The sequence below is a fragment of the Panthera pardus genome, unplaced genomic scaffold (assembly GCF_024362965.1).
Source record: "Panthera pardus isolate Hobbes unplaced genomic scaffold, ASM2436296v1 HiC_scaffold_20, whole genome shotgun sequence".
NCBI lineage: Eukaryota > Metazoa > Chordata > Mammalia > Carnivora > Felidae > Panthera > Panthera pardus.
This window is the reverse complement of record NW_026526766.1, coordinates 71,813,162-71,833,833: the sequence shown is the minus strand read 5'-3', so window position 1 is coordinate 71,833,833 and position 20,672 is coordinate 71,813,162. Positions and strand designations below refer to the sequence as shown.

The 20,672-nt window shown below is 42.8% G+C and overlaps 1 protein-coding gene and 1 long non-coding RNA gene across 6 annotated transcripts in view; both read left to right on the top strand.

The window, feature by feature from the left end:
• Window positions 1-20,672, top strand: part of SUSD1 (sushi domain containing 1) — a 249,583-nt gene that overhangs the window by 217,544 nt on the left and 11,367 nt on the right. The window lies entirely within an intron of this gene.
• LOC128778631 (uncharacterized) lies at window positions 13,470-20,635 on the top strand. The gene is made up of 2 exons (XR_008424311.1): window positions 13,470-17,785; window positions 17,883-20,635. It is a non-coding gene; the product is annotated as an uncharacterized LOC128778631 (long non-coding RNA).

Genomic DNA, 20,672 nt, shown 5'->3' with positions numbered 1-20,672 from the left:
AGAGTTTTAAATTTTGGTGAAGTCCAATTTATCTCTCTCTCTGTTTTTTATGGTCCATGCTTTTTGTGTTTCATGTAAGAAATCTTTGTCTAGGGGGCATCTGGCTGGCTCAGTTGATGGAGAATGTGACTCTTGATCTTGGCGTTCTGAGTTCGAGCTCCACATTGGGCATATAGATTATTTAAAAATAAAATCTTAGGGGCGCCTGGGTGGCTCAGTCGGTTGGGCGTCCGACTTCGGCTCGGGTCACGATCTTGCGGTCTGGGAGTTCGAGCCCCGCGTCGGGCTCTGTGCTGACAGCTCAGAGCCTGGAGCCTGTTTCGGATTCTGTGTCTCCCTCTCTCTCTGACCCTCCCCCGTTCATGCTCTGTCTCTCCCTATCTCAAAAATAAATAAACGTTAAAAAAAATTAAAAAATAAAAATAAAAATAAAATCTTAAAAAAAAAAAATCTTTGTCTAGGCAAAGATTGAAAAAATTTCTCCTACATTTTCTTTTAGAAGATTTATAGTTTTGGCTTTTGCATTTAAGTAAATGATCTATTTTGGTCCATTTTGTGTTAATTTTTGTGTATCGTGAGTCATTAAGTGTTGATGTATATATAGTGTGAGGTAAGGAATTTCAATAGCACAATTTATTGAAAAAGACTATTCTTTCCTTATTTGCTTTACATTGGCACCTTTATCAAAAATTAATTGACTATATTAATTGACTCCTTTACTTCTGGACTCTCTCTTCTATTCCATTAGTTTATTTATTGTTTGTTGGTTGGTAATCTTCTGGGAAATGGCATTTCCTTTCAGAAGTTGTTAAAAATCCCATAGCTGTGAGTATAACTTCACTGATCTTGTCCTTCTGGCTGGGGTAACAGTGGCGTGAATCTCCATACTTCTGTTTACTTTGGGGAAAGGCAGCTATTTTGGTGCACGTCTGGCTGGGGAGATGCTAGCTAGGGCTAGGGCTAGGTTTTGTTGGTTGGAGAGTCTCCCCGACACCCCACCAGGTCTCCTGTGCTGCATCTTCCCTACAGACCTAACCGGTCCTGAAGTGGAAGCAATGTTAAGTCAACAAGAGGAGCTACTTACCTAGTGTTCTCTGTAAGCTTCTTAATACTTTACAGAGGAACGTGTCCCAAATGTACACAACCCACTCCGACTCTCTGTTGGGTAGTAATGGTGGGGCTCTCAGAAGTTTGTCCCCTACCCATCCCAGCAAGGCTCACCAGTTTGAATGTTAACACTTTGAATTCCCAGCGCCGCTTTTCAGTTTGGTATGAATTGAATCACAGCCAGCCAATTTTCCTAATATGTATGAGATTGGGGCCCCACTCTATTGGGGGATATTTCTATTTATTTTAATGAGCATAGGCTGGAAGGGAATTTTTATTTTTATTTTTATTTTTTTATTATTATTTTTTTTAATATATGAATTTTATTGTCAAATTGGTTTCCATACAACACCCAGTGCTCATCCCAAAAGGTGCCCTCCTCAATACCCATCCCCCACCCTCCCCTCCCTCCCACCCCCCATCAACCCTCAGTTTGTTCTCAGTTTTTAACAGTCTCTTATGCTTTGGCTCTCTCCCACTCTAACCTCTTTTTTTTTTTTTTTTTCCCCTCCCCCATGGGTTTCTGTTAAGTTTCTCAGGATCCACCTAAGAGTGAAAACATATGGTATCTGTCTTTCTCTGTATGGCTTATTTCACTTAGCATCACACTCTCCAGTTCCATCCATGTTGCTACAAAAGGCCATATTTCATTCTTTCTCATTGCCATGTAGTATTCCATTATGTATATAAACCACAATTTCTTTATACATTCATCAGTTAATGGACATTTAGGCTCTTTCCATAATTTGGCTGTTGTTGAGAGTGCTGCTATAAACATTGGGGTACAAGTGCCCCTATGCATCAGTACTCCTGTATCCCTTGGGTAAATTCCTAGCAGTGCTATTGCTGGGTCATGGGGTAGGTCTATTTTTAATTTTCTGAGGAACCTCCACACTGCTTTCCAGAGCAGCTGCACCAGTTTGCATTCCCACCAACAGTGCAAGAGGGTTCCCGTTTCTCCACATCCTCTCCAGCATCTATAGTCTCCTGATTTCTTCATTTTGGCCACTCTGACTGGCGTGAGGTGATATCTGAGTGTGGTTTTGATTTGTATTTTGGAAGGGAATTTTTAAATTTGCATTGAAGTGACCATTTTCCCAGAAGTGTTTATCTGATAGATTTTCAACAAATTACTTCTTTTTTAAAAAAAACGTTTATTTTTAAGGGAGAGAAAGAGAGATTTAATTCACAAACCACGAGATCATGACCTGAGCTGAAGTCGGACGCTTAACCAACTGAGTCACTCAGGGTCTCTCAACAAGTTATTTCTTAACTTTCTTGTGCAGTTTATTTTAGTTTATTTTATTTTTTTAACATTTATTTATTTTTGAAAGACAGAGAGACAGAGCGTGAGCAGGGGAGGGGCAGAGAGAGAGGGAGACACAGAATCTGAAGCAGGCCCCAGACTCCAAGCTGTCAGCACAGAGCCCGAGGGGTTCGAACTCACAAACTGTGAGATCATGACCTGAGCCAAAGTCGGATGCTTAACCGACTGAGCCACCCAGGTGCCCCTTGTGCAGTTTATTTTTAATGTGGGCTTAGGTCAGCTGAGAGCATCACTTGAATGTGATTTGGGCTTTTTTTTTTTTTCTGTTGGCATGATTTCTTTAATCCTTTCCAATTATGTTTGCAGATTCCTGGTGAGTTTATTGACCCCCCAATCATTTTCAGTTTTGAGTTCAAGTTCTAGCTTCCTCTTGGCTTCATTTACATCCCACCTGCTGAAGCCAGTCTCTCTTCTCTACTCCATAACTTGGCTCCTTTCTGTGATGCTTTGCCCCACAACTGCCCCCGCCTCCCAAAACTCCCCACGGGCATTTGTTTTTCGTGTATGGCGGACTTGTTGAAGACTTGAGGTGAAGGGAGAGGCGAGGGCGGGGCACTCCTCTTCTTACTCCTGAAGATTCTGCCTCCTTTCCTCTTAGAGTCCCTGCAGCTCAATTCCCCTTATTCTACTAGGCATGATAATGACAGTAGTATTAATAGTCATAATACTAGGGGTGCGTGGGTGGCTCAGTCCGTTAAGCTTCTGACTCTTGTTTTCGGCTCAGGTCATGATGTCATGGTTCGTGGGTTCAAGCCTCGTGTCAGGCAGAGCCTACTTGGGATTCTCTGTCTCTCTCTGCTCGTCTCCTCATCACTCTCTTTCTCTCTCTCAAAATAAATAAATAAACTTAGAAAATATTCATAATAGTAAATGTCACAGGATTTACTGTGTGCCAGGCACTTCTAAAGTGCTGTACATGTACCACTAATCATGTAATCTTCACCACAACCGTGTGAAGAAGCTATTATGATTAACCACACTTTACGAAGAGAAAAATGTAATTCTGTCTAATCTGCTCTGCTCAGAAATGGACCATTAGAAAAACTAACAGAGGTTTTGAAATTCTGTTTATTCCTTCCCTCTCCCCACTTGTTTCTGGGAGGTAAATTGAACAATATGGCAATGCATTTCCCCAAAGGTAGGAGTGATGCCAGTTCTTTTGAGAGCAAACACAGATATAGCCAGTGAAGTTTTGGGTAACTATAGAGCTGGGATCACCCTGCTTGCAAGATTTAATATAATCGAAAGTCCCCATTTTATAACTTGTAGAAATCAGTGATCTTCCCCAAGGTTTCGCAACAGTTTGAGGAACCTACTTGCTCATGGTTACCTCTGCTCTGGTTCATGTTTCTGCTGAGTAAGTTTAGATTATGGACCATCCACGAAAACTCATGGAACTAGATATGAACACAGCTGCTGTCCTCTACTCCCTTCCCCCCTTAAACACAGGCTTTTCATTTGAGGAACAGATGATGCTAAGAACCTGGAGAGATGGAGGAGTTTACATCAAAACTATCGTAACAACTCAACTTTAAATATTGGGTGTCCTCTTAAAAGCCCATTTAGCTCCCCCACCCCTGGGGATTTTACTGTATCACTGGCTTCTGTTTTTCTCTTGTTCTTCCTTGTTTCTGTCTCCTCCTCATAGGAGTCTAAAATCATTCCTTTTGTTCTCATAAAGCATTTGAACTCCCTCTTTACACTTCATGACTAGGCTTTGCGACCCGAGAACCAACTTGATATATCTAAGTGGACCATGAAATGTTTTTTTAAACGAAGAGTGCTCCCTCCCTAAGATAAATCTTGGGGTCACTTGTTTTGGTCATCAAAAAAAAGTCTATATAAGACTTTGCCCTGTCTGCTATAGTGAAATGAAGATTTGATAACTTCAGACAAATTTCTCACCCTTGAGTCACCGTATGGGTCCTTTTGCCCTGCTCTTGTGGCCCTACCCAGAGGCAGTAGAGGCTGTCCCTAAGTTTTCTTGTTTAGGGCATATCTGTTATGCTCTAATCAGGTCAGCATTATGATTAGACCTTGTACATGGGGTATAAGTGGGAGGTGAGAGCAGTGGGAACTTTTGTTTATGCAACTTTCAATTTCCTGTATTATAAAGCTAAAATTTTATATATATTATGTCTAAGAACAGACTATAATGCAACATAATCTGTTTGTGAATATACATTTGTGTTCTGAAAATAGATACAACTGGAAGAGCTATTTTAGTGAGATGGAAAGAAAAGCCTAGAAAAGTTCCGTGTCTGTACACTATTCAGTATATCATATCCACTATGTGTATAAACACTGTCCGGCAAGTTATATAGGTAGGAAAGATTTGGGGAATTTAAAAAATTATATTGGAAAAGTTGGCTAGCCATTTGGAAACAATATAATAAATATACTTCCATAAACGGATGAATATTTATATATGTCTTGAAGTAAGAAAATCTTTCCTAAGGATGACATTAAAGACTAAAATAGGGGCATCTGGGTGGCTCAGTCAGTTAAGCATCTGACTTTGGCTCAGGTCATGGGTTTGAGCCCTGCATCCGGTTCTATGCTGACAGCTCAGAGCCTGGAGCCCACTTCAGATTCTGTGTCTCCCTCTGTCTTTCTGCCCCTTCCCTGCTCATGCTCTGTCTCTCAAAGATAAATAAACATTAAAAAAAAAAAAAAAAAGACACTAAGATAGATTTGACTGTTGCATCAAATCAGTGCTCAGAGGCCTTAAGGGGCCTGCAAGGGAATGAACTTCACCTCAGGTTGGGAACACTCTACAAAATGAAGGCAGCCCACAGGATGGGCCCTGACAAGGTCAAGTTCCAGAGAAAGAAAGTTGAGACAAAATTCATAAATGCCAACTGCTCAAGACCCCTGTGCACATGTGTGTGTGTACACACACACACACACACACACACACACACACAGACTCAATGAAAGGCTGAACATAGGGCATCAATGTGCATTTTTAAGTACTAGGGGCAGAATATAAAGGGACCCTAAAGACACAAGGAGCGAAGCAAAAGAGAAACCACTCACACTACCGAGAGTCAAACAGGAGACTTGGAGAACACATCTTAGGAGGCACCAGGAACTTTCAGGTAACACATGCCTTGCACTTTCCACAGAAGAGAAAGAGCGAGATAAAAGATGTAGTCATAAATCAACTGAATGAGATAAAGCAAGGAAGCCAGAAGAGCTAAGAAAAGAAAGCAAGGACATAATATCATTTTTCAATGAACACCCATCATAGAAACAGCAAACAGCATAATTTATGCAATAACCAACTTAATGTGGGATATGAAGAAAAAGCATAAGAAAATCACGTGAACTTCAGATGAAAACACAAAGTAATAAAAGCAATTAGAAGGAGAAGGAAGAGAGGCAGTGAAGAGCCAGTGTATCTTTTTGACTGATGCTATTGGTTGTGGACCCAAATGGCCATTCCCAACCGCTTCTCTCTCGCCATATATAGGAGATGAGACAGCTAAATACTCAATCTCTCAGCCTCCTCAGAAAGATACACAATCTTCTGACCTGAAAATGTGTTGAAACTACCTTAAGTGAAAAAAGCAAGTTGCATAACTCTGCTGAAAAAGAATTATTATAAGAATTATTACATGTGTGTGTTGCAGGCTGAATTTGTACATCATCCCCTGATTCCTATGTTAAAGCCTTAATGCCCAGTATTTCAGGATGTGACTGTTTTTGGAGGAAAGATCTTTAAAGAGGTAATTAAGGTTTAAATGAGGTCTTTATGGTGGACTTTAATCCAATATGACTAGTGTCTTTATAAGAAAAGGAAATTAGGACACAGACACACATACGTAAGACCATGTGAAGACAGAGGTAGAAGACCACTATCCTCAAGCCAAGGAGAGAGGCCTCAGGAGAAACTAACACTGCTGACCCCTTGAACTCAGACTTCCAGCTTCCAGAACTGTGAGAAAATGAATTGCTGTTATTTAAGTCACCTAGTCTGTGGTGCTTCGTTATGGCTGCCCCAGGAAACAAATACAGTGTGCACATGCCATAAAATCAAACCGGAAGAAAATCTATCAAATTCTTGCTGAGGTAATTTCTGAAGAGATGGTTCTATAAGGGATTTTATTTTTATTTATTTATTTTTTTAATGTTTGTTTATGTTTTTGAGACAGAGAGAGAGCATGAACGGGGGAGGGTCAGAGAGAGAGGGAGACACAGAATCCAAAGCAGGCTCCAGGCTTTGAGCGGTCAGCACAGAGCCCAACGCGGGGCTCGAACTCACAGATTGTGAGATCATGACCTGAGCCGAAGTCAGACACTTAACTGACTGAGCCACCCAGGTACCCCTCTATAAAGGATTTTAATTGTACATTTTACTTTGTACACTTTTATTTGAACATATGACACCGAACACAATTTCTTAAGGGAAATAAGGAATTTTTTAAAATTAGGCAGGATAAAAGAAAGAAAAAAAAAAGCTAAAATGCATAGGAACCATTACATATCTGTGTGTGTCCACAAACTCTCCTCCGAGCTGTCAATAATGCAACTCACACAAGTACAGAGTATTGGTTACAGTTCACCACGTCCATGAGGTAAAAAGTTCAGGTCAGTGGTTACGAGGTCCTCACCTAGTGTCGATAGTGTTATCAGTCAAGAATTGACTCATGTTCCTCACAAAGGTAACATTATAAGCATTCTTATAATTCAAACTATGACTTGCTCCATTTTGTCTACCAGCCCTAAGCACCCCAGGAAGTGTAAGCATAGGCAATTTTATGGGGCCAGGATCAAATCCTACTCTTCAATTTGTCACACATCTTCCCGGGCCTGCTTCACTTGTTTACACACCTGTCTGTTCTCTGTGGTATTTAAATTTGCAACCCTTGGGGCGCCTGGGTGGCGCAGTCGGTTAAGCGTCCGACTTCAGCCAGGTCACGATCTCGCGGTCCGTGAGTTCGAGCCCCGCGTCAGGCTCTGGGTTGATGGCTCGGAGCCTGGAGCCTGTTTCCGATTCTGTGTCTCCCTCTCTCTCTGACCCTCCCCCGTTCATGCTCTGTCTCTCTCTGTCCCAAAAATAAATAAAAAACGTTGAAAAAAAATTAAAAAAAAAAAAATTTGCAACCCTGTGTAAACAGAGAGCAGGAATAGAGGTGGGACTTAGGGAGTTAGGCCCTCTTCTTCCTTCCCTCCCTGACCCGTGTTTGAGCAAAACCAACAGAGTGATGCCTATGACCAGCTGTGGAAAACTCAGTACCAACTACCTAATAGTTTGGTCTGGGCACAAGAATTGGGGGTAGGAGATGTGTTTTCCAGGCTGTGGAGAAAGTGTGCTGTGCTTTTTCTCCCCTAACATGTCCTGAACACTTATTCTGTGAGTCAGTTATGTTAAGTATGTGTCATTTATTATTTCATTTAAGCATTACAACAACCTTCTGAGGTAGATTCTATTACAGTCTCCATTTTTATAAATGGGGCAGCTGAACCTGAAAGAGGTTAAGCTGGTCAAATCTCAGCTAGCAGAGGAGGAGGCAGGATTTGACTGTGTGTTTTTTGACTCTAAGGCTGATGTTCTCTTAACCACTTTACCTTGTATAAGAAGGCCATAGGGTACCTGGGTGGCTCAGTCGGTTAAGCATCCACCTCCTGATTTCAGCTCGGGTCATGCTCTCACGGTTTGTGGGTTCGAGCTCCACACTGGGCTTTCTGCTGTCAGCGCAGGGCTGCTTTGGATCCTCTGTCCCCCTTTCTCTCTGCCCTTCCCCTACTCACATGTGCCCTCTCTCTCTCTCAAAAACAAATAAAACATTTTTTTAATGTTTAATGCCCCACAAATAAAACATTTTTAAAAATTACTGAATACCAATATTCTTTTAGTGAATGGCTATTATACATTTTAAAAAGTATGTGGCGGGGCACCTGGGTGGTTCAGTCAGTTGAGCATCTGACTTTGGCTCAAGCCATGATCTCACAATTCCTGGTCATGATCTCATGATTCCTGAGTTTGAGCCCCGTGTCGGGCTCTGTGCTGACAGCTCAGAGCCTGGAGCCTGCTTCAGATTCTGTCTGTCTCTCTCTTTCTCTCTTCCAGCCCCTCCCCACTTATGCTGTCTTTCTCTCTCTCTCTCAAAAATAAACATTAAGTAAATAAATAAATAAGTAAGTAAGTAAGTGGCTTTACTCTTTGCTCACCAAACTTTAAAGATACCCATTGACAATAGCTGAAAGGCCAAATCCTGTTTGCTGACTTGAGAACCCTCTGAGGTCTGACCCCATCTACATTTCTAGTCTTACAGAAATGTATCTCACACTCTTATCTCACACTCTTCACCCACCATCCTGTGCTTGTCCAAGCCAAGCTTCATTCTTCTCCATGGAGACAGACGCCCAGCATTATCACAAGTCTGAACTTTTTGCTCACAGGATAGCCTCCTTGGCCCAAATTGCCACCCTCCCCATCTTCACATTTCTAAATTGTTCTCATTCTTCAAGGCCCAGCTTGGAAGCCCCTCCTCCTTGAACCCTGTCTTCAAATTGGAAGTGACGTGTTGCCCACTTCAGAGCTCTCATTGGAACTTATCAATTCTTTTATTAAAGTGCACGCCACTCCTATCTCACAGCATCGTTATCTGGTAATGTCCCAACGAGACGGGTAAACTACAAGGATTCAAGTCCCATGGAGCATCTTTCATGTCCCACAGCACCTAGGACATATTAATGATTGATGAACTCAGGGTACGAGAGTACAGAGCATGAGTAATAAACTCAGTGAACACTGTTCCAGAGACCCTGGGGCATGAAACATAAGATTGGAACACAGAGATGAAAGAGAACAGAGTTACTCAAGGGAACATTTATGGTGGTATGGAAATCAATTACCTTAGGCTAGAAACTCCATGGAGGGCACATAGGTAAGGATAAAAAGGGAGAAGGAAATAAATACCTTGGTTGTGGGAAAGGATTGCAGCCTGCCCACCAAGCTGAAGGGAAGTATAGGGCAAGATAATGGCAGTACATAAGCTGTCCACCCTTTCCTGAAAATCTCATTCATGTAAGACCCAAATGTGGGGTGACCTGATTGGATGGGGGGGGGGTCACCAAATGTGAGACATTGTAATGGGTGGGGGGCCAGTGGTGTGGGCAGTGAAAGAATTCACCCAAGGCAGAACAAAAGAGAAGTTTATTAAGTACACTGAAAGAGAGAGGAGGCAGGCAGGACAGCAAAGGAGAGACTATCTGCCTTGAGGCAGTGGTGGGGGCCACAGTTATACCATAGAGAGGGGGAGTATAGGAACATATGGAATTTTCCCTTTTTTAGTAATCTTAGGGACTGTGTCTGGTTGTATTGGTCAGTTGGGGCCTATGGCTATGTCGTTTAAAGAGTCTGTGGGCCCTTTTGCTTTGTTCATTTTCCATTGCTCAAGCCTGCTGCCTAAAAGTGGCCTCTACGTCAAATATGTGGCAAAGTTCTTGCTTTGCTTTCCTAATGGTTTCGTGGTGGAGGGAAAGTGGGGGGTAGGGTGGGGAGAGGAATCAGTTAGAGAAGCAAGGGTGGAGAAGCAGTACTGACCAAAAAGTGACGTTAAATTTATGAGAATCACAAGACCATGCACAAGTCGAGTAATTTCCTCAGGGGGATTAGGAAGCAAAGATACACTTTTACTGTATTAAGATAAGGTTTTTATCCTCTGGAAAAAATAACACCCATTCTGACTAGGAAAATGTTGTGTGTCTTGGGATTGGGGTGATGTGAGACTTCTGCTCTCAGGAGCCAGGACACTGAGGTTGTAGGGGAAATTGGTTCCAGGTAGAATGGATGGCCAAGTTTGGAAAGTCATCTGGATGTAGCACTCTAGTGCTATGAAGACACCTTGAGAAAAGAGTTTGTGTGGGTATGTGTTATGTAAAGATAGTGCTGTGTAGCTGGAGAGCTCGCACATCAGATGTGACTACAGGTGAACATACACCATAGAGAGGAAGCATTATCTTCCTTTCTACCTCTGGAGAAAATACTGTCTGGCTATAGTGATAGAGCATGTCTTTTTTTTTTTTTTTTTTAATTTTGTTTAATGTTTATTTTTGAGAGAGAGAGACAGAGACAGAGCATGAGCGGGGGAGGAGCAGAGAAAGAGGGAGACACAGAATCCGAAGCAGGCTCCAGGCTCTGAGCTGTCAGCACAGAACCCAACGCAGGGCTTGAACTCACAAACCATGAGATCATGACCTGAGCCAAAGTCTGATGCTCTACCGACTAAGCCGCCCCAGCGCCCCTAGTGATAGAGCATGTCTTGATAGCCAAAGCACTTTCTTCAGTGGTCAAGGTCCTCTGGATCTCCACATCACCATATTTTGGTGACACTGGTATCTAAGTCACCATCATGGTTTTGGTAATGGATTATAAAAGCACAGAACCACTGACTTAGCAAGTGCAGATCTTCCTTAACTTACAATGAGGTTACGTCCTGATAAGTCTATCTTAAGTTGAAAATACTTTAATTAGCCTAGCCTGCTTTAAATGTGCTCAGGACACTTTAGCCTATGGTTGGGCAAAATCATCTAATAGCAAGCCTATTTAATACTAAAGTGTTGAATATCTCATGTAATTTATTGACTACTGTACTGAGAGTGGGTACAGAATTGTGGTGCATGTGTATCAGTTGTTTGCCCCTGTGAGCACGTGGCTGACTGGGAGCTGTACCCACTACTACCCAGCATCATGAGAGATGATTCTACCGTATGTCACTAGCCTGGAAAAAGATCGAAATTCAAAATTAGAAGTATGGTTTCTACTGAATGTGTATCACTTTTGCACCATCCTACTTGTCAAAACATTGTAAGTTGGGGACTATCTGTACTGGACTTTCTAGCCTTGATAATGGAAGATGGCAAGAAAGAAGGTTGATATATGAGTTTTCTATGGCTGCTGTAGGATGTTTTACCACAAAGTTGGTACTTTAAAAACACCAAGTTACTGTCTTACAATTCTGGAGGTCCAAATGGGTCTGACAGGGTTAAAATCAAAGAGTGAGGAGCGATTTTTTCCTTCTGGAGGCTCTAAAGGAGAATCCATTTCCTTGCCTTTTCCAGTTTGAGGGGTCACCTGCATTCCTTGCCTCCTGGTCTCTTCCTCCATCTTTAAAGCCAGCAATGCAGCATCTCTAAATCTTTTCTGCCTCTCTCTTCTACATTTAAAAAACTGGGATTACACTGGGATCATCTGGATAATCCAGGATATTCTCCTTATTTTAAGATCTGTTTAGCAAGCTTAATTCCTTGTGCAACCTTAATTCCTCTTTGCCAAAAAATATAACATGTTTACATGTAAGATAACGTCCTTCCTAATCCAAGGATTAGGATGTGGACATCTTGGGAATGGGGAACTTATTCTGCCCATCAGTTAGCAAAGATTATCTGTCATGAAAACATGGAGAAAGGATCCTTTCCTTTATTTTCCTTTTATCATTCTCATCAAGTAGAAAGATCTTTGGATCCAAAAGAGAAGAATAAATATTGGTTGGAAGCAAAGCTCAAGGTAGATGAAGAGGCAGTATGTACTCTGGGTTCCCAAATTGGAATGGGATTCACCCAAGTTACTGAGAATTTAGGAATGGGATTTCTAAAATGTGCTTGGAGAGTTTTAAGGACTTATGGAGAATAGTAAACATGCTAGAAGATTAGAAATGTACTAATTATTTTTGTTTCGAGAGAGAGAGAGAGAGAATGAATGGGGGAGGGGCAGAGGGAGAGGGAGAGAGAATCTTAAGCAGTCTCCATGCCCAGCATGGAGCTCCACATGGGGCTCAATCTCACGACTGTAAGATCATGACCTGAGCCAAAATCAAGAGTGGGACACTCAACCAACTGAGCCATCTAGGTGCCCTATACTAATTTTTTTTTAATTTTTTAATGTTTATTTATTTTTGAGAGAGAGACAGAGTGTGAGTGGGGGAGAGACAGAGAGGGAGGCACAGAATCCAAAGCAGGCTCCAGGCTCTGAACTGTCAGCACAGAGCCTGAGGTGGGGCTCGAACTCACGAACTGTGAGATCATGACCTGAGCTGAAGTCAGATGCTTAACCAACTGAGACACCCAGGCACCCCTAAATTTTTTTAATGTTTATTTATTTTTGAGAGGGAGAGAGACAGTGTGAGCAGGGAAGGGGTAGAGAGAGAGGGAGGCACAGAATCTGAAGCAGGGTCTAGGCTCCAGCTGACAGCACAGAGCCTGATGCAGGGCTCGAACCCACCAACCATGAGATCACAACCTGAGCTGAAGTCACACGCTTAACCAACTGAGCCACCCAGGGACCCCTGTACTAATTTTTTTTTAAAGGAAGAGATAGGATTCCTTAAACTATAGGTGAATGAGTTTAACCTTGCTTCTGGAAATAATTTTGAACGAAACATTTAGGTTCACAACCACTTAAAAGGTCCACTGCAAGTATGAAGCACAATGGTTCACTGAGAACAACTTATACCTGACAAATCTTATATCCTTCACTGACATTGTTTCTGCATAGTAGGTCTAGAGAGAAGAAGGGCATTGTGCGTCATAGATTCTAAAAACTTCTTGGAGTTTTTCTAAGGCAGAAACCACCTATGATTCATGTGTACCTCATCAGTAGTGTGCTGGAGTTGGCTCATGCTAGTTCACAAGAGCTAATTGTGCACATCTCCTCCCAACTCCGTGTTCAGTGACATCACATTGATAGTTTGAAGTCTGCCATTTTGGAAGTACTTATGTCATGGAAATCAGCAAATGCTACAGATCAAAGATTTTTTTTCTGGGAAGTCAGTGTTAAATGTTTTCCAGCACAACATTGCCTGTACTATAGGTATCTACTACAGTATCAAGACACAGCAGTGCCCAACACTGTTGTCTGAAGGAATAAATCATTTGAACAAGAAACTCAACAAAGTCTCCCATAGTACAGTTGTGGTCAATAAAGAGACATCTTAACTGTATGTTAGTGAAACAAGTATCGGAAGGAAGGAAGGAAGGAAGGGAGAGAGGGAGGGAGGAAGGGAGGGAGGGAGGGAGGGAGGAAGGGAAAAAAGAAGGAAGGAAAGAAAAAAGAATCTATGTCAGTTAGGGGGAATTTTCTAAGAGTGGGAGAAAGAACTCTGCCCTTTGTCCTGTGAGTCTTGAGTAATCTCTGTACCAACATGAGAGAATGAGTATGTTGCATGATACAAAGATGTCTTCACCATCTGGAATGATGAGCTGTACCCAGCTGGATGAAATTTCATAGGGGCAAGTGTAAGGATTAAATGAGAACTGAAATAATAAAACGAACCATACAAGTTCAGGATGGAATTGGGGTGAGAGAACATAGCTTAGTGGTGTGAAATGTGAAAAGTGGGTCTCATTTCTCCAGACTGGTCAGATGATGACTAAAGCATTGTGCCCAGATCCAGGCAGTACATAGTTGAGCACTGAGTGACTTGAGTGATGAGAGATGCAAAACTTGTCATGTGAGACATGATAGAAGCAATTTGGAGGTTTTCATTGGAGAAGAAAAGACTCAAAGGAATGTGAGGTTGACACTAAATATTTGGATGACTTATACATAGACAGGGCCATCACAATGCCCAACTCCAGGAGGCACCATTTACATTGTGGTCTGTGTGAACAGCATCGCCCAGAGATGTGTGGTACAAGTCTGCACAGTCAGAGTGCTACTCTTGTACGTGGGTAAGGGGTTACTATTCCAAATAGTCGAAGCCCCTTAGAGCTATATTTCAGCTCAATTTCAGCAAGAACCTCAGAACTCCTAGGAGTATTGTCTCTTGCCTTGATACACTCAAAGTAGAGGCTGGATGGCCACATGTCTTGGAGGTGTAATAGGGGCTTCTGGCAACAGAATAACAGAAGGCGGGTCTTATTGGATAACCTTTAACATTTTTTCCAGTTCTGAGACTCAGTAATTCCAGAGATGAAAACTACCATTTTTTTTGTGCTAGGCACTGTGTTAGGCACTTTATAGAGCTGATTTAATTTAATCTTCAAAAAACACCCTACAGAGTGGGTATTACTATTTTTAATAAACAGATGAAGAAATCGAGACTCAGATTATTTGCCCATGGTCATCCAATTATTAAGTACCTTAGCCAGGGATTAAACCTAGGAGTATATGACTACTTGTTCTTCCTGGAGCCCTGGGGATGAGAAGGAAAGCTAACCATTCCATCCATTCCCAAACTATAAGGTAGCAGGGTGATAAGTGTCGATACCAACATTACAGGGGACTTGGAAGAGGAAGCTCCCTGCAGGGAACATGGTACCATAGCTGTTGGTGCTATGGACTGGGCAGCACGACCATGTCTTGTGGGTAAGATTTCATACCTTGCCAGAGCTGATTTTGCTGGACCAGACTCTTAATTTGCTGCTCCTCCTGTGCTGTCCACATAAATTCACAAGGCCCTGGTGAAAGTAAAGATGCTCACAGAAACACAATCTCTGACTGAAATCTTCCTCTTTGGATTAAAGGATGTGAGTCAGGAGGATTTTGCTTCAGTGCTTATGACACTGAAATTTGAGTCTTGATGTGGTCTCGTAATCAGCCCCAGGATTGCTTGCATGGAGCCACTGGAAGTCTGGAGCAAGTTCCTGGGAGCTACCAAGTATCTGACAAACTAGGAAGCATGATCTTTGACTCATCCACCCATTACACAACTAATCAGCACTACGGAGCTTGGGTGTTCACCGTGTGTCACCACACACCAGAGCCACACCTCTCCCTTGCTGGAATGGCTTGCCTGGCTAGCCCTTGAAGCATCCAAAGATGTTTGTTGACTTGGAGGATCAGTTCCTTTTCTGTTACCTAATGAGCTGTATCAAGACTGGCATTCCTACTTGCCAGTGACTTTTCAGTGTGAGAATTTGGTTGTGGGCTAATGTTGCGTCTTGGGCAATAACTGTGAATTTCTCTGGAACCACCCCTGTTGACATGACTTGTACTCACACCTAAGATTAAAGTCTACTTATTATCAGAGGGCAAACACCTGTCCTCACAATGAACACAGCTAACATTACTAAACTCAGAGTACAACTTATTTAGGGCCTTGCTATTCATTCTTCTCTTTGAAGTATCTCTCTGCCACCCAGGCACTCCAGACCCCACCATTATTCTATTCAACCCCCTCCCCTTATCCCCTATTCTTTCCATGTTAGTAAATTTACCACAGAATCATAAAAGTTGATACTGCAGATAAGAAAAGAAAGCACAGGAAGCCTCGTCCTACATAAAATAGACAAATGAAATCATCTTTCCATCCAATTACCCCCTGAAATGAAGAACTGTTGTAATGTATGGCAGGAATGGTGGGGAAAAAATTAGTAAAAGGCAGTACCTATCTTTATTTTTCTAGAGGACTCTAATATTGCCTTGGAATTCGCCAAGCTCAGAACTTTATGGAAATGGCAAAGTGAAATGTTGAGAAGGATTGAAGCAAGGCTATATAATACACCCTGGGTAACAGCCCGTGATGGCTTCTGAACCCCAGCTCTGGATCCTCTTTAGATGATTCTGGCAATGACCCTAAAGCAAAGGGGCAGGTTGGGTCTAATTTTCTGTAGGTAGCCCATGTCTCCCCGTCTCACACAGTGTGCCCTGCACTGGGAGGTCTGCCTCTTTCTATAGGATCCATTTGCTATAGGTCATCTTTCTGCACATGGTTCAAGGTACCGGTATTTGGATGCTGAGTCTGGGAATAGCTGAGTGAGCCTGGCGCTCTGAATCTCTAACCAAGGACTCTGTGCGCTCTTCTAGTGGCTGAATTCATTACAGATTGTGGTGGCAAAAAGGAGTTTTAAAGGCTGTCTGGCTAGAGGGGCCCCTTCCTGCTTGAGGTCAGAACTGAAAATGACTTCCCGTTTACACCGTACTCTGGCATTTCCTATGCAACATTACTGTCGCTTTTTGCCCAATATCCCCTATTACATGGTCACAACCCTCTTATACTCTTTCATTCATCAGAAAGGCAGAATAGTTGGTGAATAGTTTGAGTTCTTCAGTTGCACTCTGTAAGGGATGTAGTGCGGTGCTCTGTATGTCGTTCTATTGGAAAAATCGAGAAAGGCTTGATAGAAAGAGAAAGGCCACCTACCTATATCTATTCTCAACCCAGACAGGCTGTTGGCTACATACAACACTGGTTATCCCATATCATGGGCTACAGAGAATTCCAAAGACTGCTGCTTCTTCACTGGAGCCATCCTTAATGGATGCTTCCTGAAAGAAAGCGAGTAAAGTTTGCTACGTGTATATCTTTAGAATACATTCTTAGACGTGGAGCTAATTAAGTCAAAAGGCATGTGATTTGTAATTTTCAGCCTGAAAATTGTGCCAATTTATATGTCCACCAGCAATGTATGAGAGTACTTGTTTTCCTACACCTTTGTAAATAAAGTGGGCTTTTAAACTTTGCCCATTTCTTCCCTGGATTATTTGTTTTTTGGGTGTTGATAAGTTCTTTATAGATTTTGGATACTACCCCTTTATCTGATACGTCATTTGCAAATATCTTCTCCCATTCTGTCGGTTGCCTTTTAGTTTTGCTGATTGTTTCCTTTGCTGTGCGGAAGCATTTTATCTTGATGAGGTCCCAATAGTTCATTTTTGCTTTTATTTCCCTTGCCTCTGGAGAGGTGTTGAGTAAGAAGCTGCTGTGGCTGAGGTGAAAGAAGTTTTTGCCTGCTTTCTCCTCAAGGATTTTGATGGCTTCCTGTCTTATGTTTAGGTCTTTCATCCATTTTGAATTTATTTTTGTGTATGTTGTAAGAAAGTGGTCCAGTTTCATTTTTCCACATGTCACTTTCCCAACACCGTTTGCTGGAGAGACTGAACTTTGCCAATTTTATAGGTGAGAAAATAAAGTCAAGTTTGTAACCAACTGTGAAAAATCCATGCTCTTATCACTGGAGACTCTCTAGGAGAAGGAGACCTGGATTTGGTAGAAGCTTTGTTGGGGTTTACTCATATCACCCCAGAGTCCCATAGAGAGGCCAGGGAAGGGGGGAAGGGGGAGGAGAGAAGAGTGGCAGAGGGCAAAAATGCGGTGAAGAAGGCGAGGAGGTCAAGTCGCAGTAGGTTAGGGCACATCCAAGCAAAGCTAGAGATTACAGTTCCTAGCTAGCCGGGCATTCTTCTTATCTTCCCACCTGACTTACCTCCCTTCATCCAACACGTGCATTCCCACCCAGCTGCTCCACGTTTCGTGAATAGGGAGTCATGCTCTGGGCACTTACTCATCACGACTGCTCATGCTATTCTTGGACCTTAGGACAGACACTAAACACAGAGGCACCCGGTGCCCAAGGAGTGCCTGCTTAGGGAAAAAGGAGTAGTATAGGCTGTACCAGGAGGTTTCTTTTTTTTTTTTTTTTTTTTTATGGAAGCAAAGTTTCTTTTTTTTTATTTTTTTTTTTATTTTTTAATATATGAAATTTACTGTACCAGGAGGTTTCTAAGGCTCTGATAGTGATTATTTGGGATGGAGGAAAGGATCATAAGTGAATTCTGGGCCAATCAAAAAACTGTAGGTGTTGCTGCCAGAGGGGACACAACTATGGGATCAAAACTTTTAATACTGATTTATGTGGTTTGTACAGGTGCAGTTGCTAGTGGAAAAGCCAGCGTGTTAGCCTGTTTGGGTTGTAATGTACAAAAAGGCTTACCCATTTTACCCTGAGTGTTGGTGTTTTATGAAGCTACATGTTTTAAGAAAGGGTGACATCTTGGCCATATAACCAGGTCCCTGGTGACCCTATTAATAGCTCAACAGCTAACCTCCCCTGGGCCTAGAACATAGTTTGGTAATTGGAAGGTAGCAGGATCCAACGTGGTCTGGCAGCTGGGTGATCTCTACACCTCCCTCCGCAGCAGGAGGAGCTAATCGCTACTCCAGAGCTTCCCCATCGTTTGAACCCAGCTCCTCCATCCTTTCTTTGCTGTTCACATCTCCACCTATGAAACGCTTTTTGCTCTTCATCTGACCTCACACCCTGCTCACTCATAGCTTCAGCTCATGCCTTCTTACTGCTGTTCTCTGTGTCTTTTGCCCTTCCTATCAATTGCTCAGAGCCCAATGTCTCATATTCAAAAATCCTCAAAAGACAGAATCTAGCGGGTTCAATTAGTCACTGGAGTCCCTCCTGCTCAGTTTATAGACCAGCATCTAGGCTGGCTACCCTTCCCCCCTTCAGCTATGGCCATGCTGGAGGGCTCAACAGTAGCAGCATGGGCCCTAAGGTGAGAAAGCCTTAGAAGGGGGTCATGGGTATGGGGCTGAGGTCATTAGACTTCTTTAGGACAACCAAACTAAATGCTGGACTCACATCCCAGCCCCATGAATTCCCACATGACCTTGCCAAACAAGCCTGTCAGGTAAGCAGGGATTTGTTGTACATGATCTCTAAGTTCTTTACAGCCCTGAAACTCTAATTTGGTTGTTCCACCTGTCTGCAAATAACACATCTGCTCTTCCTGGTTACTAGTCCTTCCTCTTACACGATTGTCTCGTTTACCTACCATTCTAGATAAGACATCAAGACCATTGTCTTTCTTTCCTCGTCAGAATGAATTACATATTGCATCTGCTGACGATCCCTGGTACACTCAGGATGTTGCAATGTGGGAAGCACAGTGTTGAGAGGAAGGAATGCTTGTTCCCCCTTCCTCACACTGTCATAGAGAAGAGGTGAAAGCACGGGCAGACACGTTCAGCCCCTCTCTCCTTCACACAGCGCTCCCCAAGGGAGAAGTGACTAACCAGAAAATTCTCTTTTGGAGCAGCTTGCTTTCTGAAAACTCAGGTTCTCTGCTCCTCCATGCCATGAACTTACTGGGATATATTCTGCCCCTCAGAGAGAAAAGACTGCCATTCTGGGGATAAATAATAGAAAGTCTGGGGAGGTGAACCCATGGTCTCCTTTTCAGCCATAAAGCTAGTATTTTGAGCTTTGTTTTTGTGAGATCTTATGATTATGCCTCAGTCACTTTGGAAGCTGGCTTAGGAGGGAGGAGTATGGTGAATGAACACCACCTTGTTTCCTAATATATGACCATCCTTGGGCTTGGATGCTTGAGAAAGCATGCCACACCAGCCTTTGACTACAATACACAGTGATTTGCCTTAAAGTCCCAAAGCAACCTGAGGAAAGAAGGACACCCTGCAGGGATACTGGCCCCTTACCAGGGAATCTCAGACCCCTGACTCTATCCAGAAAGATGCTCCATGCTTCATTTTCCTCTGTGGCCTGATACAGTGGAAAATGTTCTGGTTTTGGAGTCAGATGATTTGAACTCAAACCTTGGCTCTGCTGGTTATGAGTTACATAACTGTACACATGTAAGTCTACTTCTGAGTCTCAGTTTCTCCATCTTTTTTTCTAAAATTGTTTATTTTTGAGAGAGAGAGAGAGAATGAGTGGGGAAGGGGCAGAGAGAGAGGGGGACAGAGGATCCAAAGCAGGCTCTGTGCTGACAGCAGACAGCCCTATACAAGGCTCAAACTCAAGAACTGAGAAGTCATGACCTGAGCCAAAGTTGGGCACTTCACCGACCGAGCCACCCAGGCGCCCCCTCAGTTTCTCTATCTTTAAAATGGACCTCATGATACCTACTCAGAGAGTTCTTGTGAAGATCTTATTCAATAGAGAAACAAGTGGGGAACACGTTTGTAACTCTACAGATGGGAGTGGTTGCCATCAACCCTGCTGAGAATGAGCACACTGAGCTCTTGCTCCCCACTCCCCTACCACCCTCTGCTTTTCCTATTGGGTTCTGGTGGTCCCAGGCTGGAAGTGAAAAAGACAGTAGTTTTCCGATGACCGTAGCATTGCTAAGTTTTCTGTGAGCCCTTTTGTATGGAGCAAAAGGAGAAGTGGGGCCTCAGCCAGATCAACTGGGGCTAAGTTAGCCTGGCAGGTGGGAATTCTGAAAACAGTGGGGAACTCACTTGTCAGAATCCCTGATTACTCTTATCATCTATAAAATGAATATAATCAGGGGCGCCTGGGTGACTCATTTGGTTAAGCATGCAACTCTTGATTTTGGCTCAGGTCATGATTTCATGGTTGCGAGATGGCGCCCGAGTAGGGCTGTGCGCTGGGCATAGAGCCTGCTTAAGATTCTCTCTCTCCTTCTGCCCCTCCCCTGCTTGCATGCACGCGCGCACTCTCTCTTTGTCTCCAAAAAAAAAAAAAAAAAAAGAATGTAATCATTACAATGTCATAAGGTTCTTGGAAGGAA